This window comes from Triturus cristatus, chromosome 7 (genome assembly GCF_964204655.1).
Source record: "Triturus cristatus chromosome 7, aTriCri1.1, whole genome shotgun sequence".
NCBI lineage: Eukaryota > Metazoa > Chordata > Amphibia > Caudata > Salamandridae > Triturus > Triturus cristatus.
The window spans coordinates 647,425,538-647,448,411 of NC_140590.1; the positions used below are offsets into that span (position 1 = coordinate 647,425,538).

A 22,874-nucleotide genomic window follows, 5' to 3' on the forward strand; every position below is an offset into this window, starting at 1 on the left:
ATCCTCGGTTGCCATGACTCCCTCTCCGATCCCTCCGCTTCACTCCCCTTCAGTACCCCCCAGCCTACCGCACGCCAGCTCGCATCCGCGCGCCGCTTGCCTCCGTCTTCTTCCCGTTGATTGGTGGACGCTCCTCGTGACCCGGAAACACTGACCTCTTATAACTCACGTCAGTGCTCTTCCGTCCTCAATCTCTGCTTGATTCGTACCGGCACAGTCTTCCCATACGGACCCCTTCTCGGTGATTCACTCGCCTCTGCTAATTGTAAGTACTTTCTGCTCGTATCCTTTTCTCCCCTGAATGCGTCCATCAGCCCCGTCTCTTAACCTCCTCCTTTCTTTCCAGCTTCTTTATCGATTGATCTCCGTCCCCCTCCTGACGTAAGTGGCTCTCCTTTTTCCCCTCTTTCCCTCTGTTCTCTCCCCCTTGCCTTTTCCTCACCCCCTGTCCCTTATCCCCTTCCAGCCTGTAATTCCAGGGACCCTCCCAACCTTACGTGGTCCAGCGCTGCCGTTTCATTCGGCTCGCCCTTTTCGAACCAAGTAAGTGGTTTACCGCGACCATCTCTTTTCCTGTTTTTTCCCCCCCCCCATCCACGTTCTACCTGTTCCTTTCCTCACACCCCCCCCCCCCCTTTTTTCTCCTCCGTCCAGTTTGGACTCCCCCGGACCCGCCTTACTCCTCCTTGCCGATTCTCCGTGCTCGGCCCTTCCCCACGAGTAAGTTTCTTTTCTTTTCCTTGCTTTACCCCTTTTCTTTCACTGTGGCACTCCCTTGCATCCCTGTTACCATCCACCTGCGTGATTTCTCTTCCGCACTATCCAATAGTTTTTCTACCACATAGATCACCATTTCTTGGCCCCAGTCCCCATTCACTCTACCTTTGCCCACCCGGGCACACCTCACCTGACTCGCGCGCCGATGTGATACCCGTTCTCGCGCTCACGTTTCGTCCGATCACTGCTCCTTGGCCCACGACCATATATTAAACGCTTACCCACGGCCTCCACACGTCGCCGTGTTCACCACCATCCGCACAACTGTCTCCTTTTTCTTCATTTTGGTCCAGTGTTTGAGAATTGTTTTTCTTTACCCTAGCACTGTTCAAATTATGTGTAACCAGTCCTGATGATGGCCCTGATTGTCACGGGCCGAAACGCCGTCGACTTCAACAGCGTTACTGTTGGCGCATTTACAAACATGGGCATTTGCCTTATTGTCCTTTGAATTCCCATACATTTATTGTGTAAATGCCCTAATTTTGGCGTATTCAAAATACCATTGTTCTCTTGCTGCGCCGTTTCACCGCTGTATATACCACTTTATGTGTCACTTGCGCCGTCACAAACTGCACGAGCACTTGTGCACAGTATCTTTTCGGTTACACTTTCACTAAGTGTCACACAGTGCTTTTTTAACCTTTATGATATGTACATATGACGCAATATGTTCATCATGTAATGAAAATACAACTCTTTCCTACTTACTTGGTCTCCTGTTGTCCTCTGTGTATGGATTCACTCCTCTGATACTGTAATATACAGCTCACCTTTAATTACTTGTCCTTCCATTGAATTCCACGTTGAGACATTGTTGTTTGATATTACGTACTGCCCCAGTCTCACTGTGGTTTATGGGCTACCTCCTGTGGTCTGTTACACCCTATTCCTAGGGCAGATGAAGGTATTGATACTCTGGCCTCAGCCAAGTATCTAAGTACATTTGACCTCACTGCTGGCTATTGGCAAATCAGACTAGCTGAGGATGCCAAACCAACAATTGTATTTTCAACCCCTAGTGGGCATTATGAATTTATTGTGATGCCCTTTGGTTTGAAGAATGCACTTGCCACATTCCAAAGGCTGGTGAATAAAGTCCTTACAGGTCTGAAAGCCTATAGTGCAGCATATCCTAATGATATAGCTGTCTTTAGCTCCACCTGGGAGGGTCACCTGGTCTACCTGAAGAATGTTTTGGAGGCTCTGCAAAGAGCAGGCCTCACTATCAAGGCTACTAAGTGCCACTTAAGGCAGAGCTAGGTTGTGTACCTCGCCCACCTCGTGGGTGGAGGCCAAGTTCAACCATTACAGAGCAAAATCCAGACCATCATGGACTGGGTTGCTCCAACTATCTAGACTCCGGTCAGAGATTTTATGGGCCTGGCTGGGTATTACAGGCGATTTGTTAAAGGATATGGGTATATAGTGACTCCTGTGAATGATCTCACATCAAAGAGAATGCCCAAGAAGTTTCAGTGGACAGTTAGCTGTCAGAAGGCATTTGATGACCTCAAGCATGCCATGTGCACTGCTCCCATTCTGCAGAGTCCAGACTACTCCAAACAATTTATTGTCCAAGCAGATGCATCTGAGTTTGGGGTAGGGGCTGTGTTGTCACAACTTAATGCAGAGGGTCAGGATCAACCAGTAGCTTTTATCAGCAGAAGGTTGACGGCCAGAGAGAAACGCCTTTGCTGTGGTCTGGGCCTTGAAGAAGCTGAGGCCATATTTGTTTGGCACTCACTTCATTGTTCAAACAGACCACACGCCCCTCCTATGGCTAAAACAGATGAAGGGTGAAGACCCTAAACTTTTGAGGAGGTCCATTTCCCCATAGGGAATGGACTATACAGTGGAACATAGACCTGGGAGTAACCATGCCAATGCAGATGGACTCTCCAGATACTTCCACTTAGAAAATGAAGACCCAACTGGGCAAGGTTAGTCTCATCTCCATACGTTTTTTTGGGGGGGTTGTGTAGAAATGTAGGATCTGCTTCTTATGGTTACCCCCACTTTTTGCTTTTATGTGATACTCTTTTTGACTAGTCTGACTGGGATCCTGCTAATCAGGACCCCAGTCAGACTAGTCAAAAACAGTATCACATAAAGCAAAGATTGGAGGTAACCATAAGAAGCAGATCCTACTTTCCTACAAAAATCATTTGGTCTTGTTCACCTATTGTATTAGTCACAGACTGCAAAACCTTTTAAACAGAATCATAAGTAAACCTTTGTTGAATATCATTATTTCTTGTGGTCCTTAGTAAGATCCCTCAAACTGGGCTAAATAAGGATAGACATTTGCACCTTTTTTTAGATCTTTTTAGATGGCGTAGACTGTTGGCCATACAGGCATCTAATAGTCTCAGTTATAGACACTAAAATGTGTATAGGACAAAGATTTGTGAGTAAATGCCAATAGTGATTACAACGCGAATGTTGTTCTAATTTTTAGGTGATTTGGTTACTCTGCAATGTAAATTTAGAGTGGAATAGGTTTGCACGTCGATTTAGACATTTTAAAATGACATGGCTTTTTGGTTGTATGGGGTACCATGGATAGATTTCGTCATACATCTGAGGACAATAGATTACAACCATAATGTATTTCTACTCTTGGCTATTTAAATAAGTGTAGGGCAAATGTATGATGTTCATGATGTCAGAACTAGATAAAGGACATTAGCCGTGCTATAAGGTAAATATATAGAGGAGCACTTATTGAATAATTGATTGATTAATGTTGAGGTAGGTGCAATTGCAAATAAGAAAGCTTGATGAAGGTTCACCTTGCATTTACATAGGTTAGAAGGTTACTGTCACCCACTCTGGTTGTTTGCATCCTTTTAAGATGGTGCATTATTTATGCAATGTATTGCTGAGGGTAATTGCGCATAGTAATACTTATTTAAGGTTCACTTTAGTATTTATACAAAGTAGATGGTATCTTTGACACACTCTATGTTTGTTGCATCCTTTTAAAATGGCGTATAGTATACGTTTTTAAATGCACTTTGCCAATGCAAATATTTTTTTCTGCCTAATACGCTTTTGGATTTTTGACAAGGAATGGTTTTGTGTTATGACACAAGTGGTTTATTGATACTTTAGTCAATTCATGGATGGCATGGCATTTATACATTTCAGGTTAGATAAACTATTTCAAACACGATTTGAAAGGTTAAAACTTTGGCTTCTTAAAATTCTTATGTTTAACCAAACTAAGGAGTACATTTGACAGAGAAGTTGTTTGACAGTTCACCAATTTCTGTTTAGAAGTATCTCGCCCAAGATGGTGTTATTTTAAGTTGTATACTTTTTTTGTTGAAACATTTTTTATTATTTTCCAAAACAACAATGACTGTTCATTACACCACGGGTCCCCGTGTTCATTAAGAGTACCTTATTTTAAGTTGTATACTTGCAGCTGTTTTTGTTCAGGGAAGCCTCTTGCAGGGTCAGGTATTATTGAAGAATGCTATATTGTTGTCATTGTGACTATCTGGATATGAGTGAGAGATGGGATGATTCTATTAAAGTTTTGAATTATTAGAAATTTGAATATGAAGTTAAGCTGAAATGGTTTGTTTCTTCCACATGTTTCAATATGGTGCAATATATTTTTCCTTCAATACACATATTTCCAGGAACAATAGGTGATCGCACTCCAAATTGTGTTTATGAGTATCATAGAATGTTGGGCGGATGTAATAGGAATAATTGTTATTATGCTTGGATTGTGGTTTGGTAAATGTAAATTATTGACTAAACTGAACACTTGGATGGCGGACAGCTCGCAGTTCAGCCAAGGGGACGAGGGAAATTATACCATCCCCTGGTTGAGGTAACTCCTGCCATATTTATAAATCACCACTAAGCAGCCCATAATTTAGAATGCATTGGCAGGAACCGCTGTCACGGCAGGACCTGCCAATGCATTTCGCTGTTTGTTGTATGGCTGCGTCAGCATGGCACAGCCCTGCACCATACAGCTTCTTTTTTTTTTTTTTTTTAAAGAAAATCCCGAAACTGAATTTTCTTTTTCAAAATATGAAAATATTCACTCGAGCATTATACTCCAAGCCGGACAGGTATTCACTTGCTGGTCCTACCAACCATGCAGTTAAAATCTGGCACTCCACGACCAAGTCACTCGGTAGACCATAGATTAACTCTCGCTACAGCCCTGTGGGATTCACAAGAATTAGGAGACCTGGGGAACTCAAAGGGCTTTGACAAGTGGGAACTAATAGGTATATCACAAATTAAGGACCTTTGGGACACAGGGGGCGTTAAGCGCTTTGACACCCTCCAGCCTCAATACGAACTGGCAGACTCAGAGCGTTTCCGATATCTGCAAGTCCGACACGCATTGCAATCAGTGTTGCCCCGAAACTCCTCTCCTCCAGATTCATCCCCACTGGAAGACAGACTACTCGATGACCATTTACCTGAAAAGGCCATCTCCCTAACCTACTGAAAACTCATTAATAATATGGAAGATCCTCTGCGGTCACTACGAGAAAAGTGGGCCGGAGATGGTATTGAAATAGACGACGAAAACTGGCAAATAGCAATCTCCTCCCCCAAAACTGTTGCGATCCCGGCACATCTCCGATTAGTGCAACTGAAGATCCTGCACAGAATTTACATAACAGGTCCCCAATTGATACACATGGGTGGACAAGCGGATGGGTCTTGTAGGCGGGGATGCATCCAAATGGGCACATTCATGCACATAATATGGCACTGTGAACCAATCCAGGAATACTGGCGGAAGATACACAACATAATGAGTGAAACGTTGGAGGTTGAGATTAAGCCAGAAGCGCCCAGATGCCTCCTTAACATCTGGGAGCCCACTGACCTCACCACTCACACTACACAATGGGTCACACTCGGCTACATGGTTGCCAAGAGGAACATTGCTCAGCTCTGGGGGGCCTCACATGCACCCACGATCACAGACTGGAAGAAATACCTCGATTGGTGTATGCTGAGGGAAAAGACGGTATACACCAAGGTATCAATCAATCAATCATAATACTTATATAGCGCGCTACTCACCCGGAAGGGTCTCAAGGCGCTTGGGGGAGGGGGTCCGCTACTGCTCGAACAGCCAGGTCTTGAGTTGTCTCCTGAAGGCGAGGTGGTCCTGGGTCAGCCGAAGGTGGATGGGCAGGGAGTTCCATGTCTTGGCCGCCAGGTAGGAGAAGGACCGACCTCCGGCGGTGGCTCTTCGGATGCGTGGTACGGCGGCGAGGGCGAGGCTAGTAGATCGTAGCTGGCGGGTGGGCGTGTAGAAGGTCAGGCGGTCGTTGAGGTACTTGGGGCCCAGGTCGTGGAGAGACTTGTGTGCGTGGGTGAGGAGCCTGAACGTGATCCTCTTGTTGACGGGGAGCCAGTGCAGGTCCCACAGGTGGCTGGAGATGTGGCAGCATCGGGGGATGTCCAGGATGAGTCGGGCGGAGGCGTTCTGGATTCGTTGGAGTCTTTTCTGTAGCTTGGCTGTGGTCCCGGCGTAGAGGGTGTTTCCGTAGTCCAGACGGCTGGTGATGAGGGCCTGGATGATCGTCTTCCTGGTTTCGGTCGGGATCCATCGGAAGATCTTGCGAAGGGTGTGAAAGCATGATGAGAAGACGGCGTTGACTTGTCTGGTCATCGAGAGGGAGGAGTCCAGGATGAAGCCCAGGTTGCGTGCGTGGTCTGTTGGCTTGGGAGCGGTGCCCAGGGCTGGGGGCCACCAGGAGTCGTCCCATGCGGAGGGCGATGGTCCCAGGATGAGGACTTCCGTCTTGTCTGAGTTCAGTTTCAGGCGGCTGTTCTTCATGGTGAACAACCTTTACAACGAAACTATTACAACGCACTACACTTACAACGAAATTTTTACAACGCAACATCCACTACAACGCATTCCATTACATAGCATGACACTACAACGCATGTTTAAAAACTACCTTTACAACGCATTCCATTACATCGCATACTACCTTTACAACGCATACCATTACAACGCAATCCAACACTTACCCTACTGTTGCACCCCCTGGAGTTAGAATAGTAATTTTTACCCCTATACTATGCGTTGTAATGGTATGCGTTGTAAAGGTAGTATGCGATGTAATGGAATGCGTTGTAAAGGTAGTTTTTAAACATGCGTTGTAGTGTCATGCTATGTAATGGAATGCGTTGTAGTGGATGTTGCGTTGTAAAAAATGCGTTGTAAGTGCATGCGTTGTAAAAGTATGCGTTGTAACGACATACATTCGTTCTTCATCCATTCGGCGACGTCTTTCATCCCTTCGTGTAGGCTGGTTCTGGCGGTGTTGGGGTCTCTGGTGAGGGAGAGGATCAGCTGGGTGTCGTCGGCGTAGGAGATGATGTTGAGGTTGTGTTGGCGTGCGATGGCAGCAAGGGGTCTCATGTAGACGTTGAAGAGGGTGGGGCTGAGTGACGATCCTTGCGGGACGCCGCAGATGACTTCGGCGGCCTCGGAACGAAACGGGGGGAGGCGGACTCTCTGTGTTCTTCCGGCGAGGAAAGAGATGATCCACTCCAGTGCCTTCTCTTGGATGACGGTGCTGCTGAGGCGTTGGATTAGGGTGTGGTGGCAGACAGTGTCGAATGCTGCAGAGAGGTCCAGGAGGATGAGTGCCGCTGTTTCTCCGTTGTCGAGCTGGCCTCGGATGCCGTCTGTGGCTGCGATGAGGGCGGTCTCAGTGCTGTGGTTGGCTCTGAAACCGGACTGCGAGGGGTCGAGGGAGCCGTTCGTCTCGAGGAAGGTATGGGACCCCTGGAATGAATGCCATGGCAATATATTTACTCCACCCCGTAATTTTGACTGTGATGATGCCCCCTCCCCGTGATTTCCAATGAATTATCCTACTGTATCTGTATGTGTATTTGGCTTCACTGTGATTCTATCTATTGTCTTTGAGGAACTGTACCTTTATTTCGAATTTGTTAATAAAAAGATTTACAAAATAAAAAATATGAAAATAATTGCACTCCTCGACATGGGCACCATCTTCCATGGCGAGGTCATTATGACTATTTTACTGTCCCTTACCTCCAGGGTTTGCCTGGCAGTAACAGATAATAAATAAATAAAATAGGTCCGCCTATCCTGATTGGAAGTGCAGAAATATAGCCATTTCTCTGACGGCTCTTAGTCCGTCTGGCTGTCTGAGAAGCTTGGCAATGGAGTTGATGAAGTAGTCACTTCAGAAGCCAAACTCAAGTTCCGCCCGGATCAAAATCTGGTGGACGGACCTTTATCTTTGCCGTATACATACTCTGCCGCTGCTGCGATGGAGCATACATTCCACCAAGATATAAATCAGCCCCTTAGTTTTAACGGAGATGAATAGGTTCTATAATATTAGTCTTTGCTGTAAGTAAATTTTTGCAAGCAGTGTGGTTTAAAAGACAAAACGTTTCAAACGCCATAGACTGCAGTGTTCCCTAGAGTGATGTTCCCTTCGATGTATTGCTGCTTACTTGCCTATTGGCACTATGCACGGTCACTTTATGCATTTGTTGCACAGTCCTAAGGCAAATTTGAGAACAACATTTGTAACTGTATTGCCTCTTGTTGCACATTTTTTAAACAACACATTTTTTAAATTAGCTTGCACCTTGGCACTTGCTGTATTTTGCACATTTCCCTTATGAGTTTTATTACATTCCATTGCCTGGAGGAATGTTATCAAACCATAAGAAGTGTTTTAAATGAATATTGTGGATGTAATTTTAAATTATACTGTGGTGATGTTGTACTTCTATGTAATTAGTTCCCTTTTTGACAATGAGCTGTATGTATTATACCCCTTGTATATTGATTGTTGGTGCTTTATTTTTATTCGTCTTGTGCATACTTTGATGGTTGCTTTTAACCAAATAAATTATTACTACTAATAGGTTCTATGCATTCTCTTTTTAGGGAGCTGTAAAAACGTGGAGTAATCACAATCCTTGTTAGGGGGACACACTGAAACTTACCTTCTGGTAGCTTGACACAAAGCATTCAGGCCTAATTTAGAGGCAATGTGTAAAGTATTTATGCAACACTCAAACAGTGTTAAAGTGAAAACACATTACAAGAAAAATCCCAAACCAATTTAGAAAAATAGAAAATATTGTAAAGAACAAAATGACACTCAAAGGCAAAAAATCAATGAGTAGAACAGGAGATACGCATTTTTTAAATTTGAATTGAAAATAGCGGCAACTACGAGTATTTGGTCACACTAGGCCGGAGTCAAAGTCAAAAGGTAAGGTTGGCCTTGATGTATCACCGGTATGATACTGGGACCAGGTTCATCCCGGTGGAAAGTTTACCTTCGGACTCAGAATTTTTAATGGAGAAAATGCTGTACCCGAAGTAGAGCACAATGAGGGTAGGCTACTGAAAAGCGGGGTCCTGGTGCGGTCATCAACGAAGTTGGGAAAGCTCCTAGAGAGTGAAGCCCAAACTCCATTTCCAGGAAGGTCTGGACGCCGAAGATGCTGCTAAGTGTTGGTATAGGTTAAGCCCTCTTCATTCAGACTTAGAAAGGTTTCTGGTAGTCGGATCTCCTTCAGTGTGTCAAACCTACAAGTTGAGGCTAAACTGTGATTCAACATCGAGAGCTGCGGCTTCAACAGCGACCCCGGTCTCCATCAGTTCTCCTGACAGAAAGTTGGGAAAAAAGTCCCACTTCTTGCAGCTTGGGGACAGGAGGAGTAACCGCTAACACCAGCCAAGTGCCACTTGGGATTTAAGACTCATTCCAACAGAGGCCAGCAGCAGGGTTCTGAGCAGGTCCAGTTGGAACAGGCTAGCTGGGAAGATGCAGGAGAAAATGCCTCTGTAAGATCGTTGTGTCCCGGTGAATCAAACAGGAGGTCAGCCAACTGACACTTGGAGTCTCTTCTGGGAACCCTGGTCCAAGGCAGGCAGGTCCAGTCGTCCTTCAGGCTCTTCAGACAGGGGGACAGTCTTTTTTCTGATTCTTCACAGGTCCAGGAATGTTATGAGGTCTGTGGGGTCCCCATTTATGCACGGGGCCAGACTGTGGGTAGCGGCTAAACCTGTTCTAATCAGTTCCTCCCCTCCCTCCGGGTTTGGAGCCAACCTGACTAGAGAGACTAAAGAAAGGTAGGCCAAGGTGTGAGCTTTAACTGCCAGTAACAGGATAGGCATGAAGGTAAGGCAAGACTGCGGATGTTACTGATTGAAGCCCATCAATTGGAATAAATCCTCGCCATGGGCACTGCATCGGGAACATAGGGGCACAGACGATCCCCCTATTTACTGTCCTACCTGCTTGTGGCTGCTGCTGTTCCCATGGGCCACGTGATCGTTCCTGATGGCCTCTGACCTGCCGGGGCTGGGCCCGTGGGCTGTAGGCCGGAACACAGAGGCTGTATTCACAGGGCTGGAGCTGCTTGCCCTGACATCACCCACCTCGACTCCAGGATTTACATACACTTCCTGGCGACTCCAGGACTCGCATCCACTTGCTGGGGGCACAAGGATGCGACCCCCTATCCACCATGCTGCGGTGAGGTGTGTCAGAGGGAGTTGGAGACCCTTGTGATCTTTAGGTGACCCGCAGATGTGGGGGTCCGACAGGTGGCTGCTTTCAGCTACACCAGCCAGGTGCCCCCAGTGCCCACTTGGTGCCTACATAGACCTCCTCCCTTGGTGTCTGGGTTGGGTTACATGTTGGGGCGTCCCTCCTGCCTTACCCAGAGGGGTGGACAGCTGTGGAAGGCCGCCTGCCATCCAGTATTCCCCCTGTGCCGGTGCGGCGCCCCAGGGCCCAATGTCATGCTGAACCTGGGCTTCCCTGGTCCAGCCTCGTAATTGGGACATGCGTGGGGACCTAGAGGGGAGACTGCGGCAGGGATCATTTTTCCAGTGGGAGCTTGCTGAATTGCGGTTCCTCGAGGAGCCTAACGGACTGCCCCTACATTCGGTGCGTCACTAGAGGCAGCCCCCTGCTTCGGCACCAGCATCAAGGCACGGGCGGGGGGGCTCCTTAACCTTTATTGAAACTCCTGCCTGCGCTGTGATTGGACCCCATCCCCCCCCCCCGCTTAGGCGTTGTAGTCGGGACATGCGCGTGGGCCCAGAGGTGAAGGCACGCTGAGGGATTATCTGCCCTGAGGGGCTTATTGAGCTGCAGAAGACCTTGGGCCTAGTGAGCTGATCTTACTGCCAAAGAATTATTTGTGCTGACCCCCTCCCCCTTTGGCACCGGAATCGAGGTGTGCATGGGAGGTCTTCTTACTCACCCCTCACTATGCTGAGTTCGCCCTCCCACTCCGGAGTCACAATCGGGATGCGGACATGGGGCCCAGGGGCAAGGCCTCAGTGCTGGGTAATCTGCCCTGAGGCCTGGATAGCGGCTCATTGCAGGCCACCCCTACCACCTATATGCCACCTTTACTGATCCCCCCCACTGCAGCACCAGCATCGAGGCGCATGTGGACAGGCCTTATCAACCCCCTGATCGTGGGGGAAGTTGCTGTAAGATGACTGCCAGCTAGTTGAGGCAGACTGGGTGTGGTGCAGCCCTCCTGAGGCCTAGCCATATCTTTATTAGTGACCCCCCCATTCCAGCATCGGTATCGAGATGAGTCGAGGGGGGCTTTCTGCAAAACACCCTTGGCAGCTATCCTCCTCATCACTGAGCCTCCTTTGGCCCTAGCGACCTTCCCTCCATCGCAGCGGCCCTCATGTGTTCTGTTTGACTCAGCTGGGGCACCTACAGCACCTATAGCACATTACAGCGAGGGCCATGCTACACTCAGACAAGCTTGCGCGGAGGGGCCTGCAACCTGAGCGTCATCCACGAAATGGGGCATCTTCCCTTAACACACCACATCTGTGTAATCCCCTCGCTTCAGTGCTGGCCTCGTGGTGCTTGTGAGACGGGAGCCCCATCTGCATCCTGGGCATGAGACACTGCTTCACCCGAAGCTTCCTGCTCTATTTCTTGCCACATCAGTGAGCTACATTCCCACCATCTGTGCCTGCTTACAGCCTCTCGCTTTCCCTCTGTCTTCCACGGCTTGTCTGCCCTTGCCAGGACCTGGGGCCCACATCGCAATTACCCCCTTCTCCCTTAACCGAGAGGGGCCTGTTCTGCATCTCCCGCCTGCCAACCGGGGCCAGGGACCAGGCTCCATATTTGTACTCCCTACCTCGGCACTGACTTTGCGACGCGTGGGGATTACGCACCCTACAATTGTTATTAGATAGCTTTTGAGGGATTACACTTGGCACTAAGTCTGAGTCACACCCACTCTCCACTTGAAATCTTCCCCTAGTTCAAGTCCGCAGTTTCTACTCACACCGGTGCTGCCTGCAGCTCTGAAAGGGAGAAGCCACCACGGATTATCAACTTGCCTCATTTCAGTGTCAGAAAATGGCAGACATTCACGCACCTCTCTGACCCTCATCCTACTTCTGTCACAGATCATAACGCAATGTCCACGTGGTGGTACTCAACATAGGCAGGCTGTACTCCACTACATCTGCTGTACCTTCAGCAGCTACAGAGCAACCCTTTGCCATTCTGGACACTCCACAGTTGGAATCCACTCTGCAGTTGTGTATATAAAGCTAGATAAAGTGCTGGTCACCATTGAACAAAACCGGGTCAATATGGAGACCAGGCTGGCTACCCTGGCTACTGAACTGAGCTTTTTGTGTGACGACCACCGCAAACTTTCTGACAAAATGTCGGATGGGGAAAAAACACTAGCCACTCTACAGCCTCTGGCAACTGAAAACCAAAGTGCCATCTGCGACCTTGGGAAAGAGTCTACCAACTCAAAGATAGGCCGGAAGACATTGAGGGCCGTTCATGGAGAATTAATGTGTTGCTTTTGGGACTGCCGGAGAGAGTCAAGGGCCGGGATCCAATAGCATATTTGAAGGCATATTTGAAGGCATACCCCGGCATTGGAGCTCACCTCCTTCTTCTCTTTGGAGAGGGTGCCTCGCCTACCTGCTTCCCAATCTCCTCCGGGAATCCTCCAGGCCCCATTCTGGCTAAACTCTTACATTACAAGGACTAACGCTGCCACCACTGCATGATGAGAGAGGTCTGCCCATCTTCATCACTGGCGATAAACTCTTCCCTCTGATGATTCTCAACACAGCTCTCAAACCCCTCCGAATGTGACCCCGAAGACAGTGGACAATCTTATCTGACTCCTCTCCTTTGATCCTTCATTGGCTTGAAATATCTTTTTTTTTGTTTTGTTTTTTGAAAGCTTTATTGAAGTTAACACAGCTTTACAACTGTAACCAACAACATATGCCAGCAATATGATATCCTCATTACATTTGTGATACATGCCAATGCAGTCGCGTATATACATCAATTTCTTAGAGTGTTCATGCCAACTCATACTACCCTCACTGAAGGGACCCAACAGCGCAGGGTCAGACCAGATCTGCCAATTCGTTTATCCAGTAACATGTGGAAGCGTGCTCGGGCCTCTCGAGTTCCACTTGGGTGACGGCTAATCAAATAAAAGACCCACGCTCACTCATCCAATGCAGCCCTCTCCTCCTCTATCTCTTGTCGCTCCTGAGCCCACCGTACAAAGGGTTCCCAGATATCCCGCGGCCGGGAGGCTGACGGCATCAAGTCCCAAAAGACACTCAGCTGCACATGGCCATAAGTCACGTCCGCCAGCCATCCCTTCACCGAGGGCACCCGGCTCCTACCCCAGTGTATCGCCACCTGCCGCTTCGCAAACAGAAGGAGCATGGCATGTAGTTTACGCTCTTTAGGAGGTGTGTTCTTAACATAGCCTAATATCCCCAACTCAGGGGATGGGGCATCTGTACGGCCCAACATCTGATTGACCAAAGTGAATACCTGAGACCAATAATCCACAAGCTTGGGGCAGGACCACGCCATATGCAAAAAAGAGGCAGGTTCACCCCCGCATCTCCAACAACCAACCTCCTCCCTCAAGCCCATTCTATGTAACGCTATCGGTGTTCTATAGAATCTGTGCAGGTACTTAAAATGTATAAGCCTCAGTTTATAATTCGGGGAGAGCTCAGCCAGCTGCCCACAACAGAAGGTCCACTGCTCCTCCGATAGGGGAGAGCCAAGCTCCTCATTCCAGTGTTGAAGGGACTGAGGTCGAACCACCGGCGCCACACTCTGCATGGATTTATACAGTCTAGTGACTAATCTCCAAGGTGACGGGGAACCCATTACCCCTTCCAACGCCTGGAATATTGGGGGGGCCGCCGGGAAGTCCGCACTCAGCGCCCTGCAGGTCTCCCGCAGTTTATGGTATAAAAATAAGTCCGAAAAAGGCACCGCTTGTCCCTCCGCTGCCACCGGCGGTTGCATGAAATTATCATCTGGAAAGAGATCTGCAAACGTGTGCAGGTGCATCTTCCGCAGCATGGGTGGGCTAATTCCATCTCCGATACAAGGCAGTAGCGGGTTACGCTCCAGGGATAGGGACGGGGCATACAGGAGCGGCACTCCCGCCCTTCGCTTAAGTTCCACCCAGACCCAGCGCAGCATCTCCGCAGTATCCACATCCCCCGGGGGCGGCGCGCTTTTGCACAAACGGCCACTCTAAGCGGTACCGGCGCCACAGCGTCCTGCTCTACAGCCACGTGCGGTTGGAAAGGTGTCGGATGCACCCAATAGTGCAAAAATTGGGCCTGTGCGCACAGGGCATACAAGCGCATGTCTGGCGCTCCCAGCCCACCCTGACTCAATGGCAAAGTCAGCACGTCCCAGGATGCACGCACCTGGCCGCCAGACCACACCAGCTCAAGGATATGCGATCTCAGAGTTGCGAAAAAATGTGCCGTCAGGGGGAGCGGTATATTTGCTAATAAATATAGAAATTTAGGTAGGACCACCATCTTGACCAGAGCTATCCTGCCCGTTAGTGACAGAGGAAGCCTCATCCATATCTTTACCTTTACCTCCAGCCACGTGACAGCTCTCCCAAAATTTAGCGTCCAGATGTCCTGAGACACGCGACTCACCCAAATGCCGAGGTATTTAACAGCGTCTGCTTCCCACCGCAAGGGGTATTCTGATAACATCCTCGGGGTATTCTGAGTCAAGGGGAAAACCACCGATTTGGACCAATTTACCGCTATACCGGCCAGCCCCTCAAAGCGGATGAACTCACGTAAGACAATATCCAAGTTCTCTTCGGGCTTCGTGAGATAGAGTGTTACATCGTCGGCATAGAGCGATATCAGCAGACTTCGTGAGCTAAGGCCTATTCCACGCGCCGTGTGGTGCTGTCGGATTGGAGCCGCTAGCGGCTCCATCGTGATAGCGAAGAGTTACGGGGACAGCGGGCATCCCTGTCGCGTACCCCGCGAAATCGGGTAGGCGTCCAAGATCATACCGTTCACTCGCACTCTGGCGCAGGGCATGGTATATAGCAGCCGGATTTTGTTGATTAGGAGCTGGATAAAAACCCATACGCTTCAATATTGCAAATAGGTATGGCCATTCCAGAGTATCAAACGCTTTGGTGGCATCCAAGAAGACCACCGCAGCTCGCACGTCCGGATGTAAGTAATGCAGGATAGAGAAGATCGTACGGAGATTATGAGACGTGGACCGCCCGGGATGAACCCAGACTGGTCCGGTAGGGCTATCAGGGGCAACATTGGTTGTATTCTATTAGCAAGCAGTTTGGCCAGTATTTTCATATCTACATTTATTAGGGAGAGTGACCTGTAGGAGTCCAACTCTTCCTTCGGTTTATCCGGTTTAAGCAGGGTGATAATCGATGCTTCACGCATTGAGTTGGGAAGTATTCCAGTCTGCAGAGCGTCCTCGTACACCTCCAACAGCCGGGGAGCCAGTTCCTCAACGTATGTCTTGTAGAAGGCCGTGGTCAGGCCGTCTGGGCCAGGGGCCTTGTCAAGGGGCAAACTTTTGATCACCTGGGCCACGTCATCAGCCGTTATCGGGAGGTCCATGTATTCCCGATGCTTGTTGTTGAACCAGACCAGAGCAATGGATTCTAGAAAGGAGTCTAGCCCGTCAGGGCATTCCCTCTGGGTGGCCGTGTACAAATCGGAGTAAAAGCCCGAGAAGGCATTTAGGATGCCCTCCTGTCCCCTGACCGTGGCCCCGGTTTTGGAGCGCAGCTCATGGACAAATGTCGCAGATCTGGGCGGCCTCATCAATTCGCCAGCGTGCACCCCGGCCTTTCTCCCTCACCGTACCTCCTGGCCTCCGCGTGCTTGCCCAGTAACTTTACCTCCCGCTGCGCCTCCACATCATACTCTAAAAGCTTAGTCTTCAGCAGACCCAGAGCGTCAGTAGTGCTAGCGGCATAAAAGCGCTTTTCCAGAGCTCTTATGTCCGATTCCAGTGAAGCGAGCGTACCTCTTATAGCTTTCAGCACTCCGGCCTGCCGCGCAATACACTTTCCCCGGATGACCACTTTGAACACCTCCCACAGGGATGACACAAAGTTCACTGATCCAGTATTCAGCTCAAAGTATTCAATGATGTCCCCCCGAATCTCCTCCTTAAATACCTCATCCATCAGCGCATGTCTCGGCAAGCGCCAGGAGAAGCCACGCGGAGGCAGATCAGGTAACAACAGTCGCAGCAGGCATGGCGCATGGTCTGAAAGCGAGCACGGCATGTGTTCGGCTTCCACCGTCCACAGAGCTACATCTCTAGAGAGCAGCCAGTAGTCCAATCGGGACCAAGCACATCGGTGGTCAGTTATACATGTACCCTCCCGCAACCCTCCATGCCTATCCCTCCACACATCAACCAGGCCCTCCTCCTCAACAATCGCCCCCAGAGCAGCACCCACCGCAGGGTGTAGGCTACGGGCGGCACCCTGTCTGTCCAGAGCGTCATCTAACACCACATTAAAATCCCCGCCCCAGATAACGGTATCGCATGCAGCCGCCCGCACCCTCGCCCAGACATCCTGAAAGAAACCAGGGGAGTCTACATTCGGTCCATAAATAGCCACAATCGTCACCAGTTTGCCACCTAAAAGTCCCCGGACCAATACATATCTGCCCTCGTGGTCTCAGTGTGTCAGTTCTTCCCACCAATCCAACCCACACCTAATTAAAATCGCCACTCCCCGGGCGTAAGTCGAGAACGTGGCAGAGTACACATGACCCCAGCGGGCGTGACGCAGCCGGGGCGACGAGGGGGTGCTCAGATGCGTCTCCTGGAGGAGGCATATGTCCACATTGTGACGTACTAGATATGCATGCACTAGTCTGGCCTTTCGACAGTCATTCAGACCCCGCACATTCCATGTTACACAGTTGAAGACGTTAGGTAACTTTTGGGTCATGTCTACGTTAGATCGATACACCCATTATCATCCACAAATCGTATGCACGATAGCGACCACATAGCAGATTACCTGTAAGCTGGAACCAGTTATCAAACCAAAACACCCCACCGTCCACCCCCCACCCACTCCAACCCCCCAATCAGGTTGTGTAGTGCTCATCCTAAAACCAAAAACATTCAACATAGTTGGGAACCTTCCCATGGGGACGTGCCTAAGCCAGCAACTAACCCCGGTTAGAACAGGGTGGCCAGAAAGTCTGCAGGCGGCTTGGACCACCAAGGACACGTTTACATGAAAAGGGTATGCGGCAGCGCGGCAAGAGATTATCAGAGAGGAAGCAGGTGTCCACCAATGTTCGGCACAAGTGTTAGCAAGCGGCAGGGGCAGTCAGTATATGTTCCAGTAATACGATACCCATATCAGTCATTGTCACTCAGGTTCCCGGCCGCCACCTCCGCTCCCCCAGTCTGGCGCTTGGGCTTCTTTCCGCCTACATGCTTGGCAAATTTCATCGCCGCCTTGGCATCCGTGAAGAAGTGTGTGGTGCCTTCGAATGCCACCTTGAGTTTCGCCGGGTACAGCAATGAGTATGGTATCTGCGCCTGAAGGAGTAGTCTCTTGGCCGGCGCAAACTCCCTCCGCGCCGCCTGCACAGCCGGAGTAAAGTCTGGATAAAACGATATAGCATTGCCCTGGTGTGTGATCTGTCCTCTCTCTCTCGAAAGCCTCAATATAGTATCTCTGTCCTGGTAATTGAGGAGCTTAGCAATAATGGGCCGTGGAGGCGCCCCAACTGGTGGCTTCTGGCCCAGAGATCTATGTGCCCTCTCCACCACAAAGACCGAGGAAAGGTTCGGGTCAAACAGCTCATGCAGCAGCTCCGTGATGTATATCTCCATTTTGGATATAGCGGTCGTCTCCGGAATACCCGTTACCCGGAGGTTGCTCCGCCGCGACCGAGCCTCTAAATCATCGTTCTTTGCTCTAATGATGCCCAGCAGCTTGTCCATGTGTAAGAGCTGTTCTTTAGTCTCGACCTGAAACTCATGAGAGTCCGCCGCTCGGCCGTCCAGCGAGTCCAGACGCGTTTCGTGTGTGGTAACCTGCGCCTTTACCGATTCGAGCTGCGACGTGAGGGCATCTAGCTTAGTATCAATGTTACGGAGGCTGGATCGCATCTCAAGCATAAGAGTCCTCAAATCCTCACCTTGGTCCTCCACCCCCTGTTCATGCCTGCCCTCCGTCTGCGCCTCAGCTCCGGTGTCCACCTTTCGCGTCGCCTGCTTACTGTCGAAGGTAATCTTCGATTGCTTGGCGTCGTGTTTCCCCATTGCAGCCACCGCAGGATCCTCTCGCAAACCCCCAGACGTATGGCAGGCCTCCCAGCCAAAGCGCGAGGTCTCTCACTCTCCGCTGGGAATTCGTAGGTTCGAGCCGGGCAGTCCTATGTCCAGAGGGGGTGGGATGGACCTCCAGGCGCGCCTCTAGGCCAAATCAACAGCTCCCTGGCAGCCTCAGGCAACCTCCGGACAGTGCACCGCGTCAGGTTCCCTCTGCCAGGGGGGCAGCTCCAACACCACTCACCCCGTATAATCGCCAGGCGCCAGCCACCTCCTCAACGACATCCCCGGCCACGCTGCACTCCTCGAACCAGTGGGCCACTCCACCCCCACTCGGATTGCAACGGGCGCGCCTCCACGGGCCCACGGCCCAGCGACACAGTCCCACAATGTTACCGCACGTCAGCAGGCTCCTTATTTCCTCTACTTGTGGTCGTTTCCCCCAGGCAGCACTCCTCAAGCGCAGCGGCCAGTCATCACGCCACCTGGTCCAATCTAGGATCTCACCCCTTTGTACGGGCAGACGGCAGCGTCTCCTCCAGGCTCCCCAGAGCACCAAGGCAGCAGCTCACTCGATCCGCTCCCCCTCGGGCCGCTTCCCAGTCCAGGGCCTCACGCAGTCGCAGCACACGAGTCACTCACCCCACCGGGCACCGATCAGCCGTCTCCGTTCTGCCCTCCGTCGGCATCACAGTCCAGCCGGGCATCAGCGGCGTCCCCAGCTTCTTGCTCCTTGCTGCAGCCCGTTCAGCGGCCAGGCCCCCAGCGAGCCTCCAGCCAGGAAGGCCGCCTCAGGCAGCTGGGCCCTCAACCCCGTGGGCGCCCCAGCCTCGATTGCACGCAGCGCCGCCTCCAGGTTCTGACAGCGGCAGCCCCTCACGCCGCCGCAGCAGGACTCGGGCCGTATCTCGTCCGCCAGAGTCTCCCGGGCTTCAGAAATGCACCCACGCGTTCCGCGCCACATGCGCTATCGTTGCAGCAGGTCCCGGCGATCTCAGCTCGCCCAAGAGTGCAGGATTACTTAGAGGATTGGATTCCGGCCGGCGGAGCTCGCTTAGATGGCGGCCATTCCGCGGCTCGGCACGCCACGCCCCCCAAGCTTGAAATATCTTTACCAGCAAGATCTGCAGTCAGACTTGATACACATTCTACCATCATTATTGTGTTTGGCCAATGCTGTTGTATGTTAAATCACTTCATACCTCATCACTTGACACAATGAGTGCCTGGGCCTCACCGCTGCCCCCTGAGAGTGATCCCTTCCTTTGTGCTTCCCCCTTTCAGCCTCTGCTCACCTGCTTCATTCACTGATCATCTGAGGTGGGCTTGGGGCCTCCTCTCGGTCCCCATTGTACCTACTGGGCTCACCTCCTGGCTCTTTGGGCATAAAGGTCACCACACTACACCCTAGAACCGAGCCACCTCCGACATACGCTAGATGTTTCTTCGGTATACACTGTTTGGGCGTATCGCCAGTTGTAGTAGGCTCTTCTTGTTGTCCGTAAATCAAGGAGGTACTGTTGCTAGAGAAAAGGAGAAAGGGGAGCTAGGTTGGAAGTGGATAACCCCAGGAAATCCTTGGGATTATTTCTTGGTGCCCTCACATATTCAAATGGATGTCATGCTTCATCATAGGGCATGCTCCTCATCGGGCCGGTGCTGCAATGCCCTACAATCCCCATGAGAGGGCTGTTTATCAGGGACCTTTTATTTTTAAGTCGTAATGATGATAGTGTGTGTGAAGGTCTTAAAATGTGTAAGGTGGAGGCAGTGTAGATAAAATGGTTATGCAAACTGAGTTAAAACTGTCTAAGGGATACTGTATTATTTCAATATGATGATAAAAACAAGGAAAAGAAGGATATCATAAGAGCTCAATGGACCCAGGTAGCCTAATATATCAACGTGTTCGATATGTTTCACACCTTATGGTCCAGCCGGATCCATGGTGTTTCTTTGTGACCTAAAAGATCCCTACCCTACACCTGTAGAGGAATGGGTATTGCAGGGTACTTCCCTATTTAAGAAACAAATACCTTATTTTGTGGCTTATCTACAGTATCTTTCGAGCCCAGTACACATACCAGTTCAGGCATAATTTTAAGATGGATGACAACCAAGGTCTTAGTTTTAGTGAAGACATTATAACAGAAATCCTTAGAACACCTTCCCTGTTAGGAGCAGATGGGAGCACCCCAACTAGTAGCAACAAAGATAAAAGGAACTCTATTGCAACCTTAAAAAAAACAACAGGTGAAGATAGCCATGCATGGGGCTATCATGACAATATTTGAGAGCCAACATAGCACCAAGTAGGCTTTTAGTAACCACTGCACCCCACCTCTTTTATTCATATTCAGATGGGAATGGCCCCAAATTGCATGGAAGTGCATACACAATTAGCTTATCTTGATCATTAATACTGCCAAATAACTATCTGAAGCACAGTTCATTACAATCAATACAGCTGAGAACGCCCTAAAAGCTGGAATTAGCATTACTTCATTCCACTCATATTTGGAAGAACTTAACACCCAAATAAAAGATAACTTATACAACAAATGATATCCAAGCTACAAAAGGGCATTAAAAGATTTAATAAGGAGAACATGTTTCCATATACAAAGAAGGATTACCAATCTCCCTTTGTGGAACTTTGCTTCAGATGATGGTTCAACTACCTCCAGCAAGATATTCAACTCATTCAGCACCTCTTCCAGCAACAACAGTTGGGGAGTAACGATAACCAATGGAGAGCACCACCACCGATGTCCACATTTTAGGATCACCCACAGATGTGGCACCCCAGCTTCCAGAAGCCCCCATATCCACTGCACCATTTATTCCAACAACTCTTTGCCCAACCTTTTTTATCCACACTGCCTCCACCCTACATATTCCACACCCTCTCATCATTACGGCTTAAAAGTAAACAGATTTATTTATTTATAAAGTCTTATATAGCGCGAACAAGATCCCGAAGGATATCAGAGCGCTTTACAATAGGATGGAAGGGAGGACATAAATGCAATAACGAACATCGAGTGGGAAAAGGAAAGTAATACATTAAACAGGTGTAAGCGGGCAACGAAGGGGGGTAATAATAATCATTAAAGAGGAGCCATATCAAATGAAGGACCCATGGTAGCAGGAACAATGACACCGAGCAAGTGGACCTAGCTCTCTTAAGGTAAGAATTTGCTCATTAGGAATCTTTTAGCTTCCAAGTTGAACGCAGTTGTCGAGGAGAGTCTGCGTACGTCCGGCGGAAGAGGGTTCCATTTCTTTGAGGCAGCACCGGAGAAGGCTCAATGACAAGTTCTCTTTTTGCTAAGGATGGGTGGTTTCAAGAGGACAGTAGTTGCGCTTCTTGATGCTCTCTCCCCACAGGATAGTTCAAGAGGTTTTGCGCCAGGTACCTGGAGTATTGAAGTAAATGGCTTTGTGCGCTAGAACGGCAATCTTTAGCTGAATTCGTGCTTTGTAGGGTAGCCATTTGAGAGATTTTAGAACTGGGGATATGTGCTCATTTCGTTTGGTGCCTGTAACCACTCTAGCCGCAGTGTTCAGTGAGGCCCTTAGTGGAACCAGGGCGTATTTGGGAAGGCCACAGAGCCTCGGCAAGACAAGAGCTTGGACCACCTGCTTGAAATCACTTTGTGGCAGGAAAGGTTTGATATTTCTGAGAGTCCTCATCAAGTGGATTGCTCCCTTACATACACTGCTTATATGATTTTTCATATTCAGGTGCTTGTCCATGGTGACTCCGAGAGATTTGGCTGAGTCTATGATGATCGGATTGCAGTTGAAATTAGTGAGGTGAGTCAGCCAGAGGTCTAACTTGGGGACGTGGTTCGGAGGGGAGATGAGCACGAATTCTGTTTTGGAGGTGTTGAGCAGGAGATGGTTCTCCGTTAACCAATTTTGAGTAGACGTTAGGATAATGGTGAGTGAGATGATGTTTTCCGGGGATGAGATTTTCAAATAGAGTTGTGTGTCGTCAGCATACATGCGGAAGAGAATGTTTGTGGAGTTTAGTGAGTTAGCAAGAGGTTCCAAGAAGAGGTTGAAGAAGATTAGAGAAAGGGCGGACCCTTGGGGGATGCCCATGAGTACTGCAGAGGGCTGGGAGAGAGAGTGGTTTGCCTTGACTCTTTGTGATCAGTGATGAAGGAAGGAAGAGAACCATTGTAGCATCCGAAAACCCCATTCTGTTTTGCAGAATGGATAGGATGTTTTCATGATTAACCATGTCTAATGCCCAGGAAAGGTCAAGGAGGATCAGGAGGCAGGATTAGTTTTGGTCAAGCATTTTTAAAATGTCATCCATAACATGGGTGAGGGCCGAATCAGTGCTGTGCCCCTTCCGAAAACCGGATTGATACTGGTCTAGGAGTTGGTAATTTG

The 22,874-nt window shown here is 49.5% G+C and overlaps 1 protein-coding gene across 1 annotated transcript in view; it reads left to right on the top strand.

The window, feature by feature from the left end:
• Nucleotides 1-22,874, top strand: part of APOH (apolipoprotein H) — a 266,107-nt gene that overhangs the window by 202,674 nt on the left and 40,559 nt on the right. The gene's annotated exons all lie outside the window — the stretch shown is intronic.